At 40.3% G+C, this 24,683-nt stretch overlaps 1 long non-coding RNA gene across 1 annotated transcript; it reads left to right on the forward strand.

Moving 5' to 3' along the window:
- The first annotated feature begins 11,825 nt into the window (after positions 1–11,825).
- Positions 11,826–20,480, forward strand: LOC125753847 (uncharacterized). Its single transcript, XR_007406516.1, has 4 exons — positions 11,826–12,165; positions 12,443–12,559; positions 14,676–14,809; positions 19,993–20,480. It is a non-coding gene; the product is annotated as an uncharacterized LOC125753847 (long non-coding RNA).
- Positions 20,481–24,683: the final 4,203 nt, after the last annotated feature.

The raw sequence follows: 24,683 nt of genomic DNA on the forward strand, positions 1-24,683 counted from the left end.
GTCCCCTTTGACCCATTTCCCCACCATCTTCTAGCTAGACATCCCCTACTCACCCTTCAGGTTTCCTCTCAGGTACCACTTGGGGAAGCCTTCCAGAGCAGCCACCGTACCCCCCATTACACAATTACATGCTGAGTAGGTTCCATGAAAGCTGGAAATGTCTTTTCTCACCACTATGATGCCCAGAGTCTGGTACAGTGATTACTAATATGTGAATAGGAGCATAGTATATATTGATTATAATTTTGTATTTTCAGAAGTTCATAGAAGAGTTGAACTTATGCTAATGGTCTTGATGAATATCAAGAATTTAAAAGTTGAGGGATCCCTGGGTGGCGCAGCGGTTTGGTGCCTGCCTTTGGCCCGGGGCGCGATCCTGGAGACCTGGGATCGAATCCCACGTCGGGCTCCCTGCATGGAGTCTGCTTCTCCCTCTGCCTGTGTCTCTGCCTCTCTGTCTCTCTCTGTGTGACTATCATGAATAAATAAATAAAATCTTTAAAAAATAAATTAATTAATTAAAAAAAAAAGAATTTAAAAGTTGAAAAAAAAGTTGAAAGGAATATAAAAGTTTAAAGGGCAGTACAACAGTATAACTTCCTCTTAGATCCACCAACTGTTAACATTTTGCCACATGTACTGTATCTAATTGTTTTTGCTGAATCATTTGAAAGTAAGTTGTGACAAAATGGCACTTTGTCCCTGAAAAGCATTCATCTTGGAATAAGGATTTCCTACATAAAATCACAATGCCATTGCCATACCTGAGATAGTTAACAGCTAATATAATCTGTATGAAATAAATTGCCCCTATTATCCCAAAGGTCCTTTTAAAACCTTTTCCTTGTGGCTCAGTTGGTTAAGCGCTCTGGATTTCAGCTCAGGTCACAATCTCAGGGTTGGGCTCCGCTCACTGCAGAGTCTGCTTGAGATTTTCTCTCCTCCCTCTGCCTGCCACTGCCCATCTACTCAAATAAATAAGTAAAAATCTTTAAAACTTCCTCATTAGGGTTTTTGCATACATTTAGTCTGGAATAGCCCTCCCTGCCTTTCCCCCATGACATTGAACTTTTTGGTGTCTTAAGTCCATTGTACAATGTCCCATATCCTGGATTTTTTCTGGTTTTCTTAGTAGATTTTATACTTTTTGGTAAGAATGTAACAGGCTCTGTGGTTCATCTCTTACTGTATCACATCAAGCTGCACACCGTGTCAAGTTGTTCCACTGGAGATGCTAAGATTGATCATTTGGTTAAGATGGTGACTGCCAGACCTTTCCTTTTTTTTTTTTTTTTTTTTTTTTCATTTTAAAGTACACTTTTTTGTAAATGAACAACCTGTGGGATGGTAAGTACTGTGAGACTTCTTAAACTTTCAAGTATTCATTATCCAAGACCCTATTAAATGTCCTGAGTAGTCCTTTAGACTTGAGAAATCATGCCATCCCTAAGTCCTTTGAGGATCTTGGCTCACTTAGGGTGTTGTGCTTATTCTTGTTCTTATATTGCACTTGACTCCTACTTTTTTTATTTCTTTGTGGTTTTCATTCCGAAGTAAAGATGTGGTAGGGTGTAGGTATTATATTTAGCACACAAGCTTGTTAGTATCACCAGGGCATAGATGAATAAACAATGGATTTAGAATCAGAAGACATGAATTCAAATCTTGGTTTTGGTACTTTCTGGCTTTATGATCTCATTTCCTCCTCTGTAAATGGGAGGAAATATAGCAGAGCTATAGTAAGAATAAATTGAGAGACTGCATCATAAAGGGCCTGGCCTAAAAGGCACTGGAGTGCAGAATTTCAGGGGTGCTTTTGGCTCATGTGGCTTAAGACTCCGCTTCTTAAACTCTCCATTAGACAGATTTCAGATTTCTTTGTAATTTTTTTTTCTTTTCCAAATAAGCCAGTGATGAGGGGGGAGTGCAGTAGGCATATGTTTGTTTTTGAGCATCCTGGGGATGTCAGTCTATTAAAGAAATCTGTCAGTTAAAAATTACAATTTTAATTTTTTTTCTGAAGAATTAAAGCCATTTCATATATTCTCAGTAAACTAAATTATTGAGGAAGATGCCAGGAAGAATAAGGCCTTTACTGCTATTTTAACCATCAGCTTTTCTACCTTGGCCATGTAACTTACTTTATCATGTATTTCTAAATGAATGTCCACGAGGTGGTGCTAGTCCCACATGATACTCAGAAGATTTTAGGATCATCCAATTTAGCTCTGCTCCTTTTACAAATGAAGTTTACCTAGTGGTCACCTAGGTAGGTAGTTGTAGAACTAAAATTGGAGCTAATCCATTGCTTCATCCATAGCTAAGTAGTCATTTAGCTTAAATGTAAGCCTTAGAAATATTTAAAATGTTTGGGTGAATCTGTTTCTAGTTCCTTTTGAAAAAGACAATTTTACAGTGCACCTGAGTAGCTCAGTGGTTGAGCATCTGCCTTTAGCTCAGGTCATGATCCCAGAGCCCTGGGATCGAGTCCCGCATCAGGCTCCTCACAGGGAGCCTGATTCTCCCTCTGCCTTTCTCTGTGTCTCATGAACAATTAAATAAAAAGTTTTCAAAGATTTATTTATTTATTCATGAGAGAAAGAGAGAGAGAGAGAGAGAGAGAGAGGGAGAAGCAGGCTCCATGCAGGGAGCCTGACATGGGACTCGATCCCGAGACCCCAGGATCACACCCCAGACCGAAGGTGTCTAAACCGCTGAGCCACCAGGGCTGCCCTTAAATAAAATCTTTAAAAAAAAAAAAAAAAAAAAAAAGACAATTTTACTCTTTAATAAGAACTAAAAGCAGGGGCGCCTGAGTGGCTCAGTTAAGTGTCTGCCTTCAGCTCAGGTCATGATCCCAGGGTTTGGGGATCAAGCCACATCAGGCTCCCCACTCAGCATGAAGTCTGCTGCTCCCTCTGCCCCTCTCCCTGCTTATGCTTGTGCTCTCTCCCTCTTTCTCTGATATAAACAAAATCTTAAAAAAGAAAAACATCTGGGCAGCCTGGGTGGCTCAGCGGTTTAGCGCCGCCTTCAGCCCAGGGTGTGATCCTGGAGACCCCAGATCGAGTCCCGCGTGGGGTTGCCTGCATGGAGCCTGCTTCTGTCTCTGCCTCTCTGTCTCTCTCTCTCTCTCTCTGTTTCTCATGAATAAATAAATAAAATCTTTTTAAAGAAAGAAAGAAAGAAGAAAGAAGAAAGAAAGAAAGAAAGAAAGAAAGAAAGAAAGAAAGAAAGACAGCTAAAAGCTAGCCCTTAGTATTTTTTGCAATTAATTTGAAATTATTACAAAGGAGAAAGAAAATGTTCTTATCTAAATGTCCTTGTCCCACAAGACTGCTATTTCTATTTTTTTCATTCTTTTTTCTTTTTTTTCTTTTCTTTTTTTTTTTTTTAAATATTTAATTTATTTATTCGAGAGAGAGAGAGAGAGATCGGGTGCCCGATCAATACAGTGTCTTTTTTCTCTTTTTTTTTAATAGAGGTATAATTGACATGTGATGTATTAGTTTCAGGTGTACAACAAAGTGATTCGATACTTGTGTATATTGCAAAATGATCACCACAGTAACATCTCGGTAACATCTGTCACCATACATAGTTAAAAAAATTTTTTTTAAAGATTTCATTTATTTAGTCATGAGAGACAGAGAGAGGTAGAGTCATACGCAGAGGGAGAAGCAGGTTTCCTTCAGCGAGCTCGATGCAGGACTCCATCCCGGGACCCTGGGATCACAATCTGAGCTGAAGACAGACACTCAACCACTGAGCCACCCAATTGTCCTCCCCCCTATTTTTTCTTATGATAAATTTTAAGATCTATTTTTGTATCGTTTATGTTTTATATATAATAGCACAGTGCTATATGTGCATTAAGTATGTACTCGTTTTTTTACTAATGAAGAGATGAGAAAGGTTTGGAGAGTTGTGTACTTCTGTCTGTGTATTACATGCCAATAAGATGAAAAGCATTTGAAGGAAACTATAGAGCCATGGAAGGTTGGGGGTAAAGACTTTATTTTCAAGTCCAAGAGATAATTTTGATGGAAGCACCTAGAGTAGTGTGTTTTTCAGAATGGGATATCCTCCCTCAGGAATAAAGTTATTAAGCATACCATGTCATCAGTGGAAAGGAAACAAAAATCTGGCTTTACCTGGGGACTTCTAGTTTCTTTCTTTGCCTCTCATTTGATTGGATACCCACAATTAGTCCCAAATTATTTTTTCTTAATCATGTTAAAATGTAGAAATTAGTGCGAATGACCACACTGTTTTATTCATCAAAGATAGTCTCTACGGAAGCCTGAGTGGCTCAGTGGTTGAGCATCTGCCTTTGGCTCAGGGCATGATCCTGCAGTTCCGGGATCGAGTCCCACATCAGGCTCCCCACAGGCTCGTGAGCCTGCTTCTCCCTCTGCCTGTGTCTCTGCCTCTCTATATATTTGGGCCAGAGCAGAAGAAATTATTACTCGCAAGGCTTTTTAAAGAAATTTTGGAGGGTAGCAATGAAGTTATTTAGATTTAGCAGATCAAAATTCTGCTGCCCTAATATGACAGGTAATGAAGAATATGAGGGAATAGCAGGAAGAGGTTCTCTTGGAACAGAATCAAATCAGAATATTTTGGGATAAATTATTAGTGGAGGATAGAAACCAAGAAAACTTGTTTCAGAGAATATGAATGTGATTCCATGATTTAGCAATAAATAGATGTTGCAAAGTATCTGAAATGTATTTAATCATTTTATTTAATAAATACTGAATTCTATGCCAGATGCTAAACTAGGCTTTGGGAATATTGTATGCTACACACTATACCTGGCTCTCAAGGGCCTCACAGTCTTGGAAAATAGACACTAAGAAATGCTAAGACAGAGGTTAGTACAGGATGCTATATTAGCCACCCGGGAAGTCCCACTGGTTTAGAGAAAAGTATTAAGTTAACCATTGAACATTTTGTGCCAAGCACTGTGCTAAGCACTTTAAAAATCACACCGGCTTTTATTTACTTTTTAGAGTTTATCTTCTTTAATAATCTCTACATCCAACGTGCAGCTTGAATTCACAATCCTGAGATCAAGAATTGTATCCTCTTCTGAGTGAGCCAGCTAGGCACCCCTAAAAATCACCCTGGCTTTTAAATTCTACTATCCTCATTTTACAGGTAAGAAAACAGAGGTTCAGAAAGGCCAACTGGTAAGAAACAATTTTGATGCCAATACCAAAAATTCTGTAAGTAGAAATCCGAAAAACTAAAAAATAATTTGAAAAGTATTTGCAGATAAACATTTTAGCCACTAAAAATTTAGGTTTCCCTGGGTACATTTATTTTCAAACTTCATCAGAGTGAAATATGTATAAGGAAGGGCACTACTGGGGCACTTGGCTGGCTCAGTCTGTAGAGGATGTGACTCTTGATCTCAGAGTCATGAGTTCAAGCACCCCGTTGGGCATGGAGCCTACTTTAAAGAAAAGGGCACGGGCAGCCCCGATGGCCCAGCGGTTTGGTGCCGCCTTTGGCCCAGGGTATGATCCTGGAGACCCGGGATCAAGTTCCACATCAGGCTCCCTGCATGAGGCCTGTGTCTCCAGGATCAAGTTCCACATCAGGCTCCCTGCATGAGGCCTGCTTCTCCCTCTGCCTGTGTCTCTGCCTCTCTCTCTCTCTCTCTCTCTCTCTCTCTCTGTCGTGAATAAATAAATAAATCTTTAAAAAAAATAAAGGAAAAAAATAAAAATAAATAAAATAAATGAAAAAAAATAAAGGGCACTATCATAAATGTATATAGCTCAAGGACTTTTGCTAACCAAGCATACCCATGTAACTTGCATCCGGTTTAAGAAAGGAAACATGACCAGTTTCTTCAGAAACCCTCCCGCACCCTGCCCATGCTCCTTTCCAGTCACTACCTTCCCTTGACTTCTGACAATTAGATTAATTTTGCTTGTGTTTTTACTTTATAGAAATGGAATTGGATAGCACGTATTCTTTTCTATCTTAAACTTTAAGATTCATCTGTATTGTGTATAGTTTTAGATCACTCATTTTCCTTACAGTGTAATATTTCATCATTTGAATGAACCATAATTTTTTCATAGATACTTTGGTAACTTTGATGAACACTGTGGTACATGTCTTCTGGTGAACATATGGATGCATTTTTGTTGGGTATATAGTAGGAGTGGAATTATTGTACCCTAGGATATGCATATGTTCACTCTTCAGAGATATTGGCAAATGATTTTCCTAAGTGTTCGTACCATTTTGTACTCTACCAGCAGTGTATGAGAGTTCCATTTGTTCCATCTCCTTGCCAGCAATTGGTATTTAGCATCTTTTCATTTTAGTCATTCTGGTCACATTTTTGCTTTAATCCACATATCCTTGATGCTGATGTTGAGCACATTTTCAGATGTTTATTTGTCATTCATATATCCTTTTATGAAATATCTGCACTGCCTTTTGTCTTTTTCTATTTGACTTTTTCTTACTGATTTGTAAGAGTTTTTTTTTGTAAGAGTTTTAAACATTCTGGATATGAATCCTTTGAAGGATATATTTGTGTGTGTGTGTGTACATATATGTATTGCAAATACCTTCTCCCACACTGTAGGTTGCCTTTTAATTTTTTTTTTTATTTATTTATGATAGTCACAGAGAGAGAGAGAGAGAGAGAGAGGCAGAGACATAGGCAGAGGGAGAAGCAGGCTCCATGCACCGGGAGCCTGATGTGGGATTCGATCCCGGGTCTCCAGGATCGCGCCCTGGGCCAAAGGCAGGCGCCAAACCGCTGCGCCACCCAGGGATCCCTGTAGGTTGCCTTTTAGATCTCTTAATGGTTTCTTTCTAATGTTCTTAATTTAATTTAATTTGTGTAGGGAGGTGTGTCTGGTTTGGTCAATTCCAGGTTTGGAAGAACTAAGGCCGGAGAACTGTTTTTTATAGCAATTCCAAATACTTTCATTTTTTTAAATTTTTATTTATTTATGATAGTCATACAGAGAGAGAGAGAGAGGCAAAGACATAGGCAAAGGGAGAAGCAGGCTCCATGCACCGGGAGCCCTACGTGGGATTCGATCCCGGGTCTCCAGGATCGCGCCCTGGGCCAAAGGCAGGCGCCAAACCGCTGCTCCACCCAGGGATCCCTCCAAATACTTTCAAATAGATAACTAGAATGGGAATTATTGGGTTTTTTCCTCCAGCTTAATTGAGGTATAATTGACAAGTAACATTGTAATATCTTTAAAGTAAACAATGTTATTTTATATATGTATATACACACATATATATATAGTGAAAGTATTCCCTAATTGATTAACATGGATGCTCTTCATTTTATTATTTTTAAAATTATTTTTATTTTTAATGTATTTATTTGAGAGAGAGAGCACATGTGTGAGAGTAAGAGCAGGAGAGGGGCAGAGGGAGAGGGAGAAGCAGATTCCTGTTGAGTAAGGAGACTGATGCAGGGCTCCATCCCAGGACCCTGGGATTGTGACCTGAGCTGAAGGCAGATGCTCAACCCATTGAGCCAGCCGGGTGCCCCTGATGCTTTTTTTGTTTTGTTTTTTAAGATTTATTTATTCATGAGAGAGAGAGGCAGGCAGAGACATAAGCAAAAAGAGAAGTGGGCTCCTCTCAGGGAGCCTGATGTGGGACTTGATCCCCCGACCTGGGATCACACCCTGAGCCAAAGGCAGACACTCAACCAACGAGCGACCCAGGCATCCCTGATGTGGTCTTCATTTTACGGCAGACAAACTGATCACCTTTTTCTTTCATTGTTTTTTTTTTTTTTTTAAGATTTTATTTATTTATTTATGGGGGGGTGGGGAAGAGCAGAGGGAAAGGGACAAGCAGCAGAGCGCAGAGCCCAACATAGGGTTCAATCCCATGACTCAGAACATGAGACCAAATCAAGAGTTGGAAGCTTAACTGACTGAGCCACCCAGGTGCCCCCCTGGTTATGTTTTTATGTCTTCTTTAAGAAATCTTAGCTACAAGGTATCCTATGAAATGGATTTATATGTAATGGAAAAGGAGGCTTGCCATTGATAGGAAGTACAGGAAAAATATTATCATATGAAATGGTCTCTCCAATCAAAGGAGCTCAAAAAGCAGCATTACTTGGGATTTATAGGGTCTGAAGTGAAGCTGCAAAGTGTGCTCTCTACAGAAAATACTGCAAACTTGATCCCTATTGTGGTGCATATTCCCTGTATCAGCTGTGCCAGACAGCTTAGAGAACCAAGCTGCCTGATTTTTTACTCATATGAGGGAGAGAGCTTTTAGACCTTAAGTTTGTTTAAAGCCCACATTTTAGTTATTTATTTTTCCACACTGTGAGAGAACTCACTACTTGGTTGGGTATAGACTTTTTCTCTTATTGATTTAAAAATACATATGCAGGGGGCAGCCCCCGGTGGCTCAGTGGTTTAGCGCCGCCTTCAGCCCAGGGTGGGATCCTGGAGACCAGGGATCAAGTCCCACATCAGGCTCCCTGCATGGAGCCTGCTTCTGCCTGTGTCTGCCTCTCCCTATATATGTCTCTCATGCATAAATAAATAAAGTCTTAAAAATAAAAATACATATATAGGGACGCCTGAGTGGCTCAGTTGTTCAGCGTCTGCCTTCGGCTCAGAGCGTGATCCTAGGGTTTGAGATCGAGTCCTGCATCGGGCTCCTTGTAGGGAGCCTGCTTCTCCCTCTGCCTGTGTCTCTGCCTCTCTCTGTATCTCTCATGAATAAATAAATAAAATATTAAAAACTATATATATATATATATGTTTATATTAGGTGAATAAGTTCACATAGTTTTCCTTGGCTGCAGATGTTATCCTCATGTTATGTAGGGTGCAATGGGTACATTAAACATGACCTGCCTTGGACCAGAACAAATAACCATAGCCATGAAGCCAAGCTGTCTGGCTTTAAAAAAATGTATTCTCGTTGTTAAGATAATGGAATATTTTTAAGAACAAACTAAAAAAAAATCTCTTGTAAATCCAACTTTCCATTCCCAACCCTAGTGTACTAATAATAGCCTTGACTTTGTCCTTGGCTGTGGACCTCAGTGTCTTGTCCTACTCTTTTCCAGTGACTGTCCATGTGCCACTGCCACATAAGCACGTTTCCACTTTAGCATATGGCAGAAAAGTCATGGAGACTGTTCCCTAGTGGGTTTTTGTTTTTGTTTAAGATTTTATTTATTGGGGCAGCCCGGATGGCTCAGCAGTTTAGCGCCACCTTCAGCCCAGGATGTGATCCTGCAGACCCGGATCAAGTCCCACGTCCGGTTCCCTGCATGGAGCCTGCTTCTCACTCTGCCTGTGTCTCTGCCTCTCTGTGTCTCTCATGAATAAATAAATAAAATCTTTAAAAAAAAAAAGATTTTATCTATTTACTTGAGACAGAGAGTGATCAAGAGAGAGCAAAGCAGGGGAAGTGGGAAAAGCAGACTCCCCACTGAACAGGGAGCCCAATGAGGGGCTTAATCCCAGGACCCCTGGGATCATGACCCGAGGCAAAGGCAGATGCTTAACCAACTGGGCCACCCAGGCATCTCCGTTTCCCTAGTTTTATTGGCACAACCCAAATGTCAGCCAAATATTCAGCCATAAAAAGCAATGAAACACTGATTCCTATGGCACTAAAGGGCCACAACATGGATGAATCTTGAAACATGTTGCTAAGAAGCCAGACACAAAAGGCTACATGTAGTATAATCCTATTTATATGACATGTCCAGGATAGGTAAACCCATAGGACAGAAAATAGATTAGTGGTTGCCAGGGGATGGGGGAAGAGGGGTATTGAGAGTGTCATTGCTAAGAGTATAGGGATTCTTTTGGGGGTGATGGAAATGCTCTGGAACCAGATGGTTGGTGATGATTGCCCAATCTTGTGAACATACTAACAACCTCTGAATTGTACATTTTAACATTGTTAAATGTTAAATTTTGTTTGGAGAATTTTATCTCAAAAACTTTACCAAGAAATTTGGCTACAGGAATGTTCACTAATTTGTTTTTTGAAACATTTTTTTTTTTAATATTTTGTTTACTATTTATTTATTTTTTTTTAATTTTTTTTTTAAATTTTTATTTATTTATGATAGTCACAGAGAGAGAGAGAGGCGCAGAGACACAGGCAGAGGGAGAAGCAGGCTCCATGCACCGGGAGCCCGATGTGGGATTCGATCCCAGGTCTCCAGGATCGCGCCCTGGGCCAAAGGCAGGCGCCAAACCGCTGCGCCACCCAGGGATCCCCTTGAAACATTTTTTAAAAGATTTATTTACTTATTTTTAGAGAGAGAGAGTGCGTCCACATGCATGTGCAAGCATGCATGAGTGAAGGGAGGGGCAGGGAGAGAGGACCTTTCACATAGACTCCCTGCTGAATGAGGAGCCCAACGTGGAGCTGATTTCACAATCCTGAGATCATGACTGGAGCGGAAACCAAAAGTCAGACCCTTAATCCACTGAGCCACCCAGGTGCCCTTAAGTTGTCATTTTTAATATAAAAAAGGAATGAGGAAAAAAAATAAAAATAAAAAAGGAACGAGGGTTGCCTGGGTGGCTCAGCAGTTGAGCGTCTGCCTTTGGCTCAGGGCGTGATCCTGGGGTCCCAGGATCGAGTCCCACTTTGGGCTCCCTGCATGGAGCCTGCTTCTCCCTCTGTCTATGTCTCTGCTTCTCTCTGTCTCTCTCAGGAATAAATAAATAAAATCTTTAAAAAATAAAAATAAAAAAGGAACAAAAAAAATTTAAGTGTTCCCTAATGGGATATTCTTTGAATGTATTACAGATATATGTACAAATTTGTAGAAATTGATTTATTGACGTAAAAAGACATTCATGATACTGAATAAAGAAGAACTAGTTACAAAATAATAGTTAAGGAATAACAACAAATACACAGGAGTGAGAGACTGGAAAGGTATGCACTAACTGACATATCAGATAGCTCTGGGTGGTGGTTTCCTTTCCTCTCTGTCCCTCCCTTCTTCCTTCCTTCCTCCCTCCTTCCTCCTCCCTTCCTTCCCTTCTTTCCCTTCCTTCCCTCCTGTTTTCTGATTTTTCCACAATAAACTTAGACTGTGTTCTTTAAAAGTTATGTTAAAAGCAAAGCCAAAGAGCCAGAGGATTATTTTTCATACAAAGGCGATCCCAACTCCAGCTCCCCTTGGTTTCTTCTACCCTACTTCTTTCCCATGACAGATTATGATGAAAGAATTGGCAAGGATGGAGGAGTCTAGAATTCTGAAGGCCCCAGCCACCTGGGCTCTCCAGCTTGCCCAAAGCAGTGTTTTCCTCAGAGTCAGGAAAACATGACAATTAAAGGGGAAGGAGTAGGGTCTCTAGGTAATAAAGAAATCGATTTAGAAAATGTCATTAGGCAAATGATGCCTATAACCACTAGACTGCCTGCTGCTTGACTATTTCCTCTGGCCCTTCATACCTCCCTAGTGTAGGAGGTAAAAGAGACCAGTGTGTTGGCAATAAAATTGTTATAGCAGCACCTGGGAGTGCTACTGTAATTATGGGTCTCTGAGCACTTTCCTGCAATTCCAGTTTTCAGATGTTTAGAACTATGTTGTAAACTCTTCATCCACACTGAAACTTAGCACCTTTGACTGAGGCCCAGAGATTTAATTGTTAAAAACAACACCACCTTTTGGCTGGGGAGCAAAGAAAAATAGGACTAAACATCTTTAGAGCTTGGAATATATTATCTCACATCCTTTTTGCTTTTTTAAAATGAAAACTTTAACACAGTAGTCTTTTTTTTCTTTTTTGCATGATAGTCTTTTTGTATACTTAGCAATAAAACACTTAATATTTTTAAAAGGCATATTTAAATGACTTATTGATAAACATTGAACATTTCTAAAAACTCCAATAAATCATAAAATAGTTTTACTATCAACCACACAAGGAACAGAGGAGAGATTTATTAGCTCTTTGCTCGTTGTGTAACTTCAGGAAATTTACATAACCTCTATGCTTCATTTTACTTTCCGAAAATCGGATCATAATAAAACCTACCTCACTGTGGCAGCCCTGAGGTACACGGCTTAGATCTGCCTGCAGGAAGGAACTTGCTGTTCAGCTCTGAGGAGTGCTTTAGCTCTTAGAACCTTTTGGAGCTAACTCGGATTTTGAGGTAAGATCATGATCTTCCTGGGTAGCCACCCCCCAACACCCCGCACCAGTGACTGAGCTCTGTGGGGAAGGAGCATAGTCACTTCAGCCCAAGATGAGACTCTTCCAGTGGGCAAATGTTGCTCCAGAGTTCCTGATGGCCAAGGATTTCTCAGACTGCAGCGAGATCTCAGTGAGGCTCTCCCCATCCAGCCTGATGTTTAATAAATGTCAACTCTGCAGTGTGGTCTGAAGACTGCCTGCCCAGTTCTACTTTTTCCACCTTTTCTCTTTCACAGGCGTTCCCCCAGTAAAGCTCCATCTGCTTCCCAGAGGTTCCAGCTGACACAATTCGAATGGTTGTAAGCCTCAAGTGGGATTGTGCATGACAAATGGTAGATGATGCCTGGCACACAGTAAGCCATCTCAGTAAATGTTTGATATTTCTGGCACTATGTTACTGATTTTTAAAAAGTTTTTATTTTGGTCACCACTGTTTTCTCATTCCCAATTTGGTTTTCACCATCCTTTTCTACTGGCACATAAAAATGATTGCATTATACACTGATATTTTTCTAAGATTTTATTTATTTATTTATTCATGAGAGACACAGAGAGAAAGAGGCAGAGACATGGGCAGAGGGAGAACCAGGCTCCCCACGGGGAGCCCAATGTGGGACTCGATCCCAGGACCCCTGGATCATGACCTGAGCCGAAGGCAGATGCTCAACCACTGAGCCACCTAGGTGTCCTAGATTTTTTTTTTTAATATCAATTTTACTGTGGTTCCCTTCTGTGAAGGAAAAAATTTAAATAATGGCCAGCATTTGACAAAGAAGTTATAGACAATAGAACAAAAAGAGGAGAATAAATTGTGCATGAAGTGAACATATTAGATTCTGTGAGGGTAGAACATTTTATTTAATATTTTTAAAATGTTATATGTTATATTCTCTTAACCACTCACCTGGCTTCCTCTGCTCTCCATAAGAATTATTCTTTGTCAGCATTTAAAAGTTCTGCTTTTGGGGATCCCTGGGTGGCTCAGCGGTTTGGCGCCTGCCTTTGGCCCAGGGCACAATCCTGGAGTTCCGGGATCGAGTCCCACGTCGGGCTCCCAGCATGGAGCCTGCTTCTCCCTCCTCCTGTGTCTCTGCCTCTCTCTCTCTCTGTCTATCATAAATAAATAAATCTTTAAAAAAAAAAAATAAAAGTTCTGCTTTTAAAAAGATTCTTGGGTTTGAGCAAGGCTTTTGATAAGCTAGGCATTTTTATTTCCCAAGAGATTTTCCAGAACTATTGCCTTCATTAGTTTGTCCAATTCAAATTCAGGCTTCCTCAGCTTTTATTCTTTTCTAGTAGATTAGATTGGTTAGATTTTTCTATGTCATTCCCAACCTTATTGACCATTTATTTGAAATCATTTTTATTTTTTATTTTATTTTTTAAAAAGATTTTATTTATTTATTTATTCATGAGAGACACAGAGAGAGAGAGTCAGGAATACAGGCAGAGCAAGAAGCAGGCTCCATACAGGGAGCCCAATGTAGGACTCGATCCTGGACTCCAGGATCACGATCTGAGCTGAAGGCAGGTGCCCCACCGCTGAGCCACACAGGCGTCCCTGAAGTCAATTTGAGGATATCTTCTGTGACATAATTTCCATTATTTTCCATATTGGAAGCCGCTACTAGATACTGATGAATGGAGCTAGTCATCAGAAATTTTAGAAATATTGTGTACTTTTTGGTAAATCCAACATGCAAATCTAACATCTAAACAAGGCAAAATACCCACTGCTTGTTTGCCATGAATGTGTGCATCAGAGTAGTACATACTTTATGAATAAGATCTACCACAGAAGTTGGTAGAAGTTGGTTAGGCAGGTTTTTGCCCTGAACATCCTTGGTGATTAGTTGGAACGTCAGAAATGTACCTTTGTTAGAAATACTGCCTCCAAAAATATAACTGAAAAGACCATCAGATACAATTTTGGCTCCTTGAATCTTTGTGACCAATACTAGACATGGCTGGCATTCTCACATTATTGGTCAATCTAAACAGTGTTGACTGTTTTATTCTTGGCTCTTTTTTGTTTGTTTTTTCTATAAGATGCTGTTTCTTCCTCACCATGTTTACTGGTCAGAAAGGCAATGTCAGTTTTCTTCTTAGTCGAACAGGGCAGAGTGAAAGTTACTATGAGTCTATAGGAAAGGCCCAGCACTCTGAGTTTAAATGTAAGCGAGTTGGCGAGCCTGGGTGGCTCAGTGATTGAGCCTCTGCCTTGCACGCAGAGCGTGATACTGGAGTCCGGGGATCAAGTCCCACATTGGGCTCCCAGCGGGGAGTCTACTTCTCCCTCTGCCTGTGTCTCTGCCTATCTCTCTCTCTGTGTCTCTCATGAATAAATAAAATCTTTAAAAAAAATAAAAGTAAGGTAATTGTTGTATGTCTAATTGTATTTCCCGTGATTCTTAGCATTAGTGACATATACATTAGATTCCTATTTTATTTTATTTGTTTCTTCATCAGACCCAGAGAAAGGCAGAGACATAGAGGGAGAAAGAAGCAGGCTCCCTGCGAGGAGCCTAATGTGGGACTCGATCCCAGGATCGCAAGATCATGACCTGAGCTGAAGGCAGATGGTCAACCGCTGAGCCACACAGGTGCCCTGCACAATAGATTTCTGAAAACAAATTTAGGGAGTGTGTTAAGATATATGTGCGTTTGTAAATTGTGGAGTGAGCCATAGTAGCTTATTAACTTGTATGTGTTTATTATAAGGTTAAACAAAATGTATACACCCACAAAATGTGAATTTGTTGAAGATTTATTTATTTGAGAGTGTGTACATGCGAGCATGAGGGAGAAAGAAAGAATCTCAAGGAGATTCCCCACGGAGCACGGAGCACGGAGCTTGGTGCAAGGCTCGATCCCATGACCCTGAGATTACCACCTGAGCCAAAATCAAGAGTTGGGCGCTCAGCTGACTTGAGCAACCCAGGCACCCCTCCATGATCTTAGACATGGTAAACTCTTGGCTCTTTTGGTATTATGTGGTTCATAATTTTCATGAAATCTCCAGCCTTGTTAACCAAGTGTTTTCCAAGCTATTAGAACGTTGCCTTTGGCAACTAGCATCATTAAAGATGGCACCATTTATTTTGCAGAGAAGTGAGCACCTGGTCCCTGGGGATACTAAGAGGCTGGTCAGGGGTATGACAGTAGGAATAGATGATCGCTCAGTAAACTGTATTATAGGGAACACATTTGCTATCCTCGCAGCATTTAAGCCAAAACCAATCGACCATTTAACAGAATCCTGAAGAGTTAATTTGTATATGAGAATAGGACCAGAGGAAAAGACTGCTAAGATCCCTTCTGTATTCAAAAGAACTGTACTTGGGGATCCCTGGGTAGCGCAGCGGTATGGCGCCTGCCTTTGGCCCAGGGCGCGATCCTGGAGACCCGGGATCGAATCCCATGTCGGGCTTCCGGTGCATGGAGCCTGCTTCTCCCTCTGCCTGTGTCTCTGCCTCTCTCTCTCTCTGTGACTATCATAAATAAATTAAAAAAAAAAAAAAAAGAGAGAGACAAAAGAACTGTACTTGAGAATTGGATTCATAAAATTAATAATGTATAATGCTTCATCAAGGGCATTCTTTTTTTTAATTTTTTAAAAAGATTTTATTTATTCATAGAGAGAGAGAGAGGCAGAGGGAGAAGCAGGCTCCATGCAGGGAGCCCGACGTGGGACTCTATCCCATGTCTCCAAGATCACACCCCAGGCTGCAGGCGGCGCTAAACTGCTGCACCACGGGGGCTGCCCATCAAGGGCATTCTTAAGTGAGATGGACTTTTTGTTCTGGCGAGTGCCTGGCAGTGAAGAGCACAACGGCTATTAGTAAATACAGTTTGGTGTTACTGCCTTGACTTGGGCTAAGGTGCCAGCCGTTTTTCCACCACTGTGTTTCCACCAACAGCGCAAGTGTCAACAGAGTGAAAAAGGCAGTTAATGTCTTACTTTTATTATAAAAACAGAATCATTTTTTAATCCAGTCTGACAACCATTCTTAGTCTGTTTACAATTTATGTAATTACTAATATAGTTAGACTTAAAAATATCTTACAGTTTGTTTTCTATTTTATTCAATGTGTTCTGTGTTCCTCTTTCCCTCACATCTTGCTTTCTTTTGCAGTCATTATCTTTTATTATTCTATTCTCTCATTCCTTTCCCATTAATTTGTTATTTTTTTTACTTTGTTTTGGTGGTTACCTAAGACATTATAACATGAAATCCTTGATTGATTAAATCTTAACTAATTATTTTTTAAAATTTATTTAGTTATTTTAGAGAGAAAGAGAGAGAGAACACAGAGGGAGAGGGAGAAGCAGACTCCCCACTGAGCAGAGCCCGACATAGGGCTCAATCTCAGAACCCTGAGATCATGACCTGAGTCATAGGCAGACACTGAACCAACTGACCCACACGGGCACCGCTAATTATTTATTTTTTTAAAAGATTTTATTTATTTATTTGAGAGGGACAGAGAAAGAGCATACGTGTGCGTGTGAGTAAGGGGAAGAGCAGAGAGGGAGGGAGAAATCTCTAGTAGACTCTGTACTGAGCACAGAGCCCAATGCAGAGCTTGATCTCATGACCCTGAGATTATGACCTGAGCTGAAACCAAGAGTTGGACACTTAACTGACTGAGCCACCCAGGTGCCCCTAAAACTTTAAGGTAAATATGTGCTTTTACCACTTCTAGTGCAGTGTGAGGATTTTGAATACTTTTACTTTACTCACCTTCCTCCTGCCTTTACAAAAATTTTTGATGCTGAAAAAATTTTACACCTTCAAAAAGTTCCAGTAACAGTGCAATTAACTTCACATAGATTCAACAAATGTTGCCATTTCTCTCCCTCTCTTATCTGTCTTTCTCTTTGCTCTTAAGGCCTTTCACCTAATTGTATGAAGCCCACCCAGATTCTCAGGATAATCTCTTTAACTTAAAATCAACTAACTGGGGACACCTGGGTGACTCAGTGGTTGGGCATCTGCCTTTGGCTCAGGGCATGATCCTGGGGTGCCGGGATGGAGTCCCTTAGTGGGCAGCCCTGGTGGCTCAGAGGTTTAGCACTGCCTTCAGCCCAGGGTATGATCCTGGAGTCCTGGGATCAAGTCCCAAGCAGGCTCCCTGCTTGGAGCCTGCTTCTCCCTCTGCCTATGTCTCTGCCTCTCTCTCTCTCTCTCTCTGTCTCTCATGAATAGATAAATAAAATCTTAAAAAAATAAAAATAAATTCTAGTTAGTTAACATACAGTGCAACATTGGCTTCAGGAGTATAGTTCAGTGATTCAGCACTCACAATACCCATTGCTCATTAATACAAGTGCCTCCTTAATACCCATCACCCATTTAGCTCATCCCCTACCCACCTCCCTCCATCAACTCTCAGTTTGTCAAGAACTATATCTTGAGCACCAGCCATTTACCAGACACTGTGATGATGCATGGATATATATTCTAAGGTTCAGATAACTGATTTATAAATGACTCTTAGAATACAACCTATTTTTTAGTTAGGACCCTATTGTATATTTTTAGGGCTATTGCCTTATAAAACCAACATTTAGGTTAAATCAATGGTTTCACCAAAATGATTGAACTCAATGGTTATTGAAGAAGAGGAGCACCTGGATGGCACAATTGAGGGGCTGAGTGTTGGACTCTTGGTCAGCTCAGACTGTGACCTCAAGGTCCTGGGATCAAGCCCTGCCTAGGGCTTCAGTGCTCAGTGCAGAGTCTGCTTAAGACTCTCTCTCCTCCCTCTGCCTCTCCCCTATGTGTGCGCACATGCTCATACTTTCTGTCTCTCTCAAGTGAATAAATCTTAAAAGAGAGAGAGAGAGAGAAAGAGACAGAAAGAGAAATTTTGGCCCAATTTAGCAGCTTACTTCCAAAACCAGAAAGGACCAGCCTCATTGCATAAATGCTATTCAAGCCACTTCTTGCATCAGAGTTGCTAATGTCTCATCATTGCCCAACTCTAAGGCCAGTCCAATTTCAAGAGGTGGGGAAATGGAATCAACATATTTTTAGAAGTTGCTGCAGAGAATTTGTAGTTATTTTTGTTTTTTTCTCATATACTACAAAGTTTTGAACATAATGTGCAGCATATAACAGTTTGCAGCCAGTCAGCAGATCACACCAGTGGAAACCAACTGGACATATTCCGGTTATATGGGCTTTCCTTGACATTCTATGATACCTGGTCATTTTTTAACATAAAGGGAGGGGGAGCCCTGGTGGCGCAGTGGTTTAGTGCCACCTGCAGCCCAGGGCGTGATCTTGGAGACCCTGGATCGAGTCCCACGTCAGGCTCTCTGCATGGTGCCTGCTTCTGTCTCTGCCTCTCTGTCTCTCTCTGCATCTCTATAATAAAATCTTTTAAAAAGACATAAAGGGAAAAGCTGGTGATTATGTAGTTAAATCAGACAAACCGACTAATTCAAGTAAAAAAAAATCTTTGAAACCGGAATTATTGGTTTTCCCATTACATTAACCAGACACCTTGTCAACTGTGCCCTTGTTTTGAGATCTTAGATCTACAATTTAAATACTGCCTCTTCCTTTATCCCTATGCATGTAACTATTCCATTAACTGTTGGAAAAATACCCAAATTTCCTTCTTTTCTTTGATTATACACCCTCAAAAAAATTGCTTTATCATTTAGATTCAGAGTAAACATTCTACTCACCTGGCACTACCTTTTTATGTTTTCTTATATAAGTAAACTGAAAGATATATAATATGTGCTACAGTAGTCCCCCCCCCCACACACACACACACACACTGCCCCATGGAGAATTACTTAGTTTCTGCAATAAAACATGCCATGCGGGGCAGCCCCAGTGGTGCAGTGGTTTAGCGCCGCCTGCAGCCTAGGGCGGGATCCTGGAGACCCAGGATCGAGTCCCACGTCAGACTCCCTTCATGGAGCCTACTTCTCCCTCTGCCTGTGTCTCTGCCTCTCTCTCTCTCTCTCTCTGTCTCTATGAATAAATAAATAAAAAATCTTAAAAAAACAAAACATGCCATGCTTTAAAATTTGGCATGAAATAATGAAAATATACCTTTCAACAAAGTTCCGCTGGGGACACCTGAGTAGTAGTAGTTGGGGACACCTGAGTAGTAGTAGTTAAGATTCTTAGCTAGGCAAATTCAGCCATAAACTTTCTGATTCAACTGTGCACTAATGATCAGGATCTTGCAATGTGACCCTATTGACCTGAAAGAATGAATGCATCTTTTTTTTTTTTCAAGATTTTATTTATTTATGAGAGACACACAGAGAGAGAGAGAGAGAGAGGAAGAGACACAGCCAGAGAGAGGGAGAAGCAGGCTTCACGCAGGAAGCCCGACATGGGACTCGATCCCAGGTCTCCAGGATCAGGCCTTGGGCTGAAGGCAGTCCTAAACCGCTGAGCCACCCAGGCTGCCCTGTGACTTCAAATTGTTACTATTATCAATATTATTTTGATGAATATCTTGATGTCTAAAGTCTTTTCTGCATTTTAGATTATTTGACTAAAGTCGATTAAGTAGATTTCTATAAGTAGACTAGCCTCCAGTATGGTCCCCAACAATCCCCTTCTGGTATTCTTGCCCTTGTCTAAATCTTCCCCACCTCCAACCCCATACTAAATAGAGGTGTTTTTTTTTTATTTGTTTGTTTAAGCAATAGGATACTGTAAACACAGTGAAAGATAACTTCTGAGGCTTAGTCACAAAAATCACTGTGGATTCTTTTTTCTTTCTCTATGGGATCACTCACTGGAAGCAGAAAGCTGACATGTGAAAATGCTTTAGCATCTCCATGGAGAGGTCCATGTGGTAAGGAATTGAGGCACTTGCCAACTGCTATGTGAATGAAGCGTCCTGGGGGCAGATTTTTCGGCCTCAGTCAAGCCTTCAGGTAACTGAAGCCTTGACCAACAGCTTGGAAAATCCTCAGCCAGAACCATCTAGCCCAAGTTACTCCCAGATTCCTGACCTGCAGAAACTATGTAAGATAAACGTTATTGTCTATAGTGAATATAGATAGCAATACTATGTTAGAATCCTCAAACCTGCTAAGAGACTAGAATTTAGTTATCACAACCACTAAAAAGAAATGATAATTATGGAACGTGATACAGGTGCTAATTATTACTACAATGGTAATCACATTACAATGTATAAATGTATCAAATTTACATGTTGTACATCTTAAATTTATGCAATATTATATGTCAAATATATCTCAATAAAAATGTGCTATAAGATGCTAAATTTGGGGGTACTTTGTTATTCAGCAGTGATATAATGACATATATCATTCAGCAGTGATATATAGACATATATATATTCAGCAGTAATATATAGACAAACTGGATTAAAAGGTAGAACATTAAAAAAAAAAAGGTAGAACATTTAAACATGCTTAATAGTGTTAAATGGCTTTCCAGAAATGTTATATTGATTAATTCCCATCAGGACTATGAGAGGAAAAAAAAAAAAAAGAACTATGTAAGGGTGCTTGTATTATTATACCTTCATCACCATTGACTGTTCAATTTTGTAATCTTTGTAATTTCAGAGGAAAAAGTGGGCATTTTGCCACTTAAAGTTTTTGCTTTTATTTGATCTCTAGTGAGGTTAATATTTTTTTCTTATAGTCTTTCTTTGGCCTATTTTTTGCAGCAGTTTTAGGTTCACAGCAAAACAGAGGGAGATAGAGATCCCCACAAATACACAGCTTCCCCCACTATCAGCATCTCTCAACAGAGTGGTACATTTTTTACAACTGGTGAATCTACATTGATAAATCATGATCACTCAAAGTCTATAGTTTACATTAGAATTCACTCTTGGTGGTGTGCTATGTTAATTTTTCATATTTCTTTTCCACTTGTATTTTCTGGGAATCCTCTTTAATATATAATTTGTTTAATCTCTTATTGGGATCTTAATGTTTTTCTTAGTAATTTGTATGAACTCTTTATATATAAAGGGTATTAATCATTTTTTAAAAGATTTTATTTATTTATTCACAAGAGACAGAGAGAGAGAGAGAGAGAGAGGCAGAGAGACACAGGCAGAGGGAGAAGCAGGCTCCATCCAAGGAACCTGATACAGGACTTGATCCCAGGACTCTGGGATCACATCCTGAGTCGAAGGCAGATACTTAACTGCTGAGCCACTCAAGCATCCCAGGACATTAATCATTTAAATTGTTACATTTTTCAACTGTTGCTCTTTGGTTTTATTTTTATTTAAAAATATTTTATTTATTTGTTCATGAGAGACACAGAGAGAAAGGCAGAGACACAGGCAGAGGGAGAAGCAGGCTCCATGCAGGGAGCCTGAAATGGGACTCGATCCCGGGTCTCCAGGATCACACCCTGGGCTAAAGTTGGCACTAAACCGCTGAGCCACCCAGGCTGCCCTGCTCTTTGGTTTTATATTAAATGATCCACAGATGTTTAAAATTATTATGCAGTCAAACGGAATGTGATATTTTTTTTGTGTGTTTAAGTTTAGAAAGTCCTTTCCTATTCAAAGTAAAGAGTAAAAGAGTTCATGTTATAGTTTTGGTTTTTTTTTAAGATTTAATTTATTTATTCATGAGAGACACACAGAGAGAGAGAGAGAGAGAGAGGCAGAGACACAGGCAGAGGGAGAAGGAGGCCTTATGGGGGACTCAATCCCGGATCCCGGGATCTAGACCTGAGCCAAGGGCAGACGATCAACCGCTGAGCCATCCAGGCATCCCGAGTTTTTGTTTTTTTTATACTTGGATCTTCAATTCGTTGAAGTTTATAATTTTGTATCAAAGTCTAGTGCCTGTTTCTGTACTATTTTGTTTAAGTGAAAAACTCTTCTGGGATCCCTGGGTGGCGCAGCGGTTTAGCGCCTGCCTTTGACCCAGAATCGAGTCCCACATCGGGCTCCCGGTGCATGGAGCCTGCTTCTCCCTCTGCCTGTGTCTCTGCCTCTCTCTCTCTCTCTCTCTCTCTCTCTCTCTCTCTCTCTCTCTCTGTGTGACTATCATAAATAAATAAAAATTTTAAAAAATGTTTAAAAAAAAAAAAAAAAACTCTTCTTGTCTTGAGGATATCTGGGTGGCTCACCGGTTGAGCACCTCCCTTCAGCCCGGGCGTGAAACTGGAGTCCCTGCATGGAGCCTGCTTCTCTCTGCCTGTGTCTCTGCCTCTCTTTCTCATGAATAAATAAATAAAATCTTAAAAAAAAAAAATGTTGAAGAGTTGGGTGGCCCCTCACCTGAGAGAATGAAAGAAGGCAAAATTTCATAAAGATCAGAAGTCTGTGGAGCTGGCCAGAAAAAACATTTTAACGTTCTAAGAGTAACAGAAATGAAAAGTGCAATCAAGTGTTTTAGCAGCCTGGTTAAGCGTCCCAGACTTCCATGAGTAAATGGAAGAAAGGGGTCATGATATGATTCAAACCTAGGGATGTAAATGACTTCTGCTGCATAAACAAAGTTTGGCCAGTAAATTAGCTTTCATATTTTTGTGCCAGTTTGTCAAACTATGGAAAGTAAAATACCACTGCAAAACTAACTGAGCTTGGAAAGCTCCTATTGCCATTCCTCGGATAACTTAAATAATATCTCAGTTATGTTTCAGGTTGTCAACTTTTGAGTCAATTCTGGCTGTTGCAATTTTTCTATTAATCATTCCATCAGTATTCAATCAATACTGAGATTGATGTTTATCTGCATATACTGATGTTCATTATTTCGTAATTAAATATTTCTAGTATATTGCTCATTTATTAATTTATTTATGTTTTTCTCTCCTTTGTGTGTGCATATTGAATTTGGCAGGAAATGTTTATTTTGTTTGTTTTCTTTCTCCCCCAAAACCTATTGGATATGTCAATTTTACTGGTTTTATTTTCTTTATTTTTTTAAAGATTTATTTATTCATTTATGATAGAGAGAGAGAGAGAGAGAGAGAGAGGGAGAGAGAGGCAGAGACACAGGAGGAGGGAGAAGGAGGCTCCACGCCGGGAGCCCGACCTGCGACTCGATCCCGGGACTCCAGGATCGCCCCCTGGGCCAAAGGCAGGCGCTAAACTGCTGAGCCATCCCAGAATTAGGGATCCCCTAATTCTGTTTTCTTTACATTAACTACTCTAATTTTAGGAGTTGAATACATTTTTTTTAAAGAAAGAAAGCATTTCAAGTTTAAGGTCATTTACCACTGAGGATAGCTCAGTTACAACTCCTAAACTAAGTTTTCTAGGTATTATTCTCACTTTTATTATTTTGCAAATAGCTTAATATTATATTTATCCTTTTCTTTGACTCAATATTATTTTACTTAAAAAAAATGAAGTCCCGCTGAGTGCAGTAAGTCAATCGGAGAAGGACAAACATTATATGTTCTCATTCATTTGGGGAATATAAATAATAGTGAAAGGGAATATAAGGGAAGGGAGAAGAAATGTGTGGGAAATATCAGAAAGGGAGACAGAACGTAAAGACTGCTAACTCTGGGAAACGAACTAGGGGTGGTAGAAGGGGAGGAGGGCGGGGGGTGGGAGTGAATGGGTGACGGGCACTGGGGGTTATTCTGTATGTTAGTAAATTGAACACCAATAAAAATAAATTAAAAAAAAAATGAAGTCCCAACTAAGCAAATCACTTCTCTTTTCACTTTTAAAAAGTGGCACAGCTCTTTTTGTTCTATTCCTCTCTAAAAGATAGTTTCAAAATTATGCCAGAGAAGAATTTTGGGAAAACCAATAGAAGGCATTGTTTTTGAGTCATTTAGTTCACATATTTGATGCTACTTCCGTATGTCCCAGACTAAACCAAATGATTTTGAGGTATCTGTTTTATGTTATTTAACACTGGGCAGGGCAGCCCAGGTGGCTAAGCCGTTTAGCGCCACCTTTGGTCCGGGGTATGGTCCTGGGAATCCGGGATAGAGTCCCGCGTCGGGCTCTCTGGCATGGAGCCAGCCTGCTTCTCCGTCTGCCTGTGTCTCTGCCTCTCTCTGTGTGTGTCTCTCATGAATAAATAAATAAAATTAAAAAAAAAATAACATTGCGGAAAAGTGTAAAGTGAAAGATTCAGGAAAGGGTATCTTTGACATCAGCTAATTTGTGCCACAGCTAATATCTTGGATCTGTGACTCAAAGGCAGAAATGTAACTGAAACAGCAGTTTCATTTATCCAGGGCACACAAATGATAGAAAGATACAGGTGGGAAGGAGGAGCCAGATGATTATCATCATCTGGGAGAAAAGCAGCTGTGACCCCAGTTGCTGAGCCCTCAGGCCTTCACAGTGGCCATCCTGGATGATGAACATCCAGGGCTTATTGCTGCTCTGGGCTTTTCTTCTTGATCCACTGCAGCCAGTTACTGTAGCAACCTGTGAAGTGGGGGGTGGGGGGACGAGGGAGGAATCACAGGAACTGTGGGCTCCTTGAGATTAAGGCCACAGCCTAGGGCATTAATCTGT

Source organism: Canis lupus, chromosome 27 (genome assembly GCF_003254725.2).
Source record: "Canis lupus dingo isolate Sandy chromosome 27, ASM325472v2, whole genome shotgun sequence".
NCBI classification, from domain to species: Eukaryota; Metazoa; Chordata; class Mammalia; order Carnivora; family Canidae; genus Canis; species Canis lupus.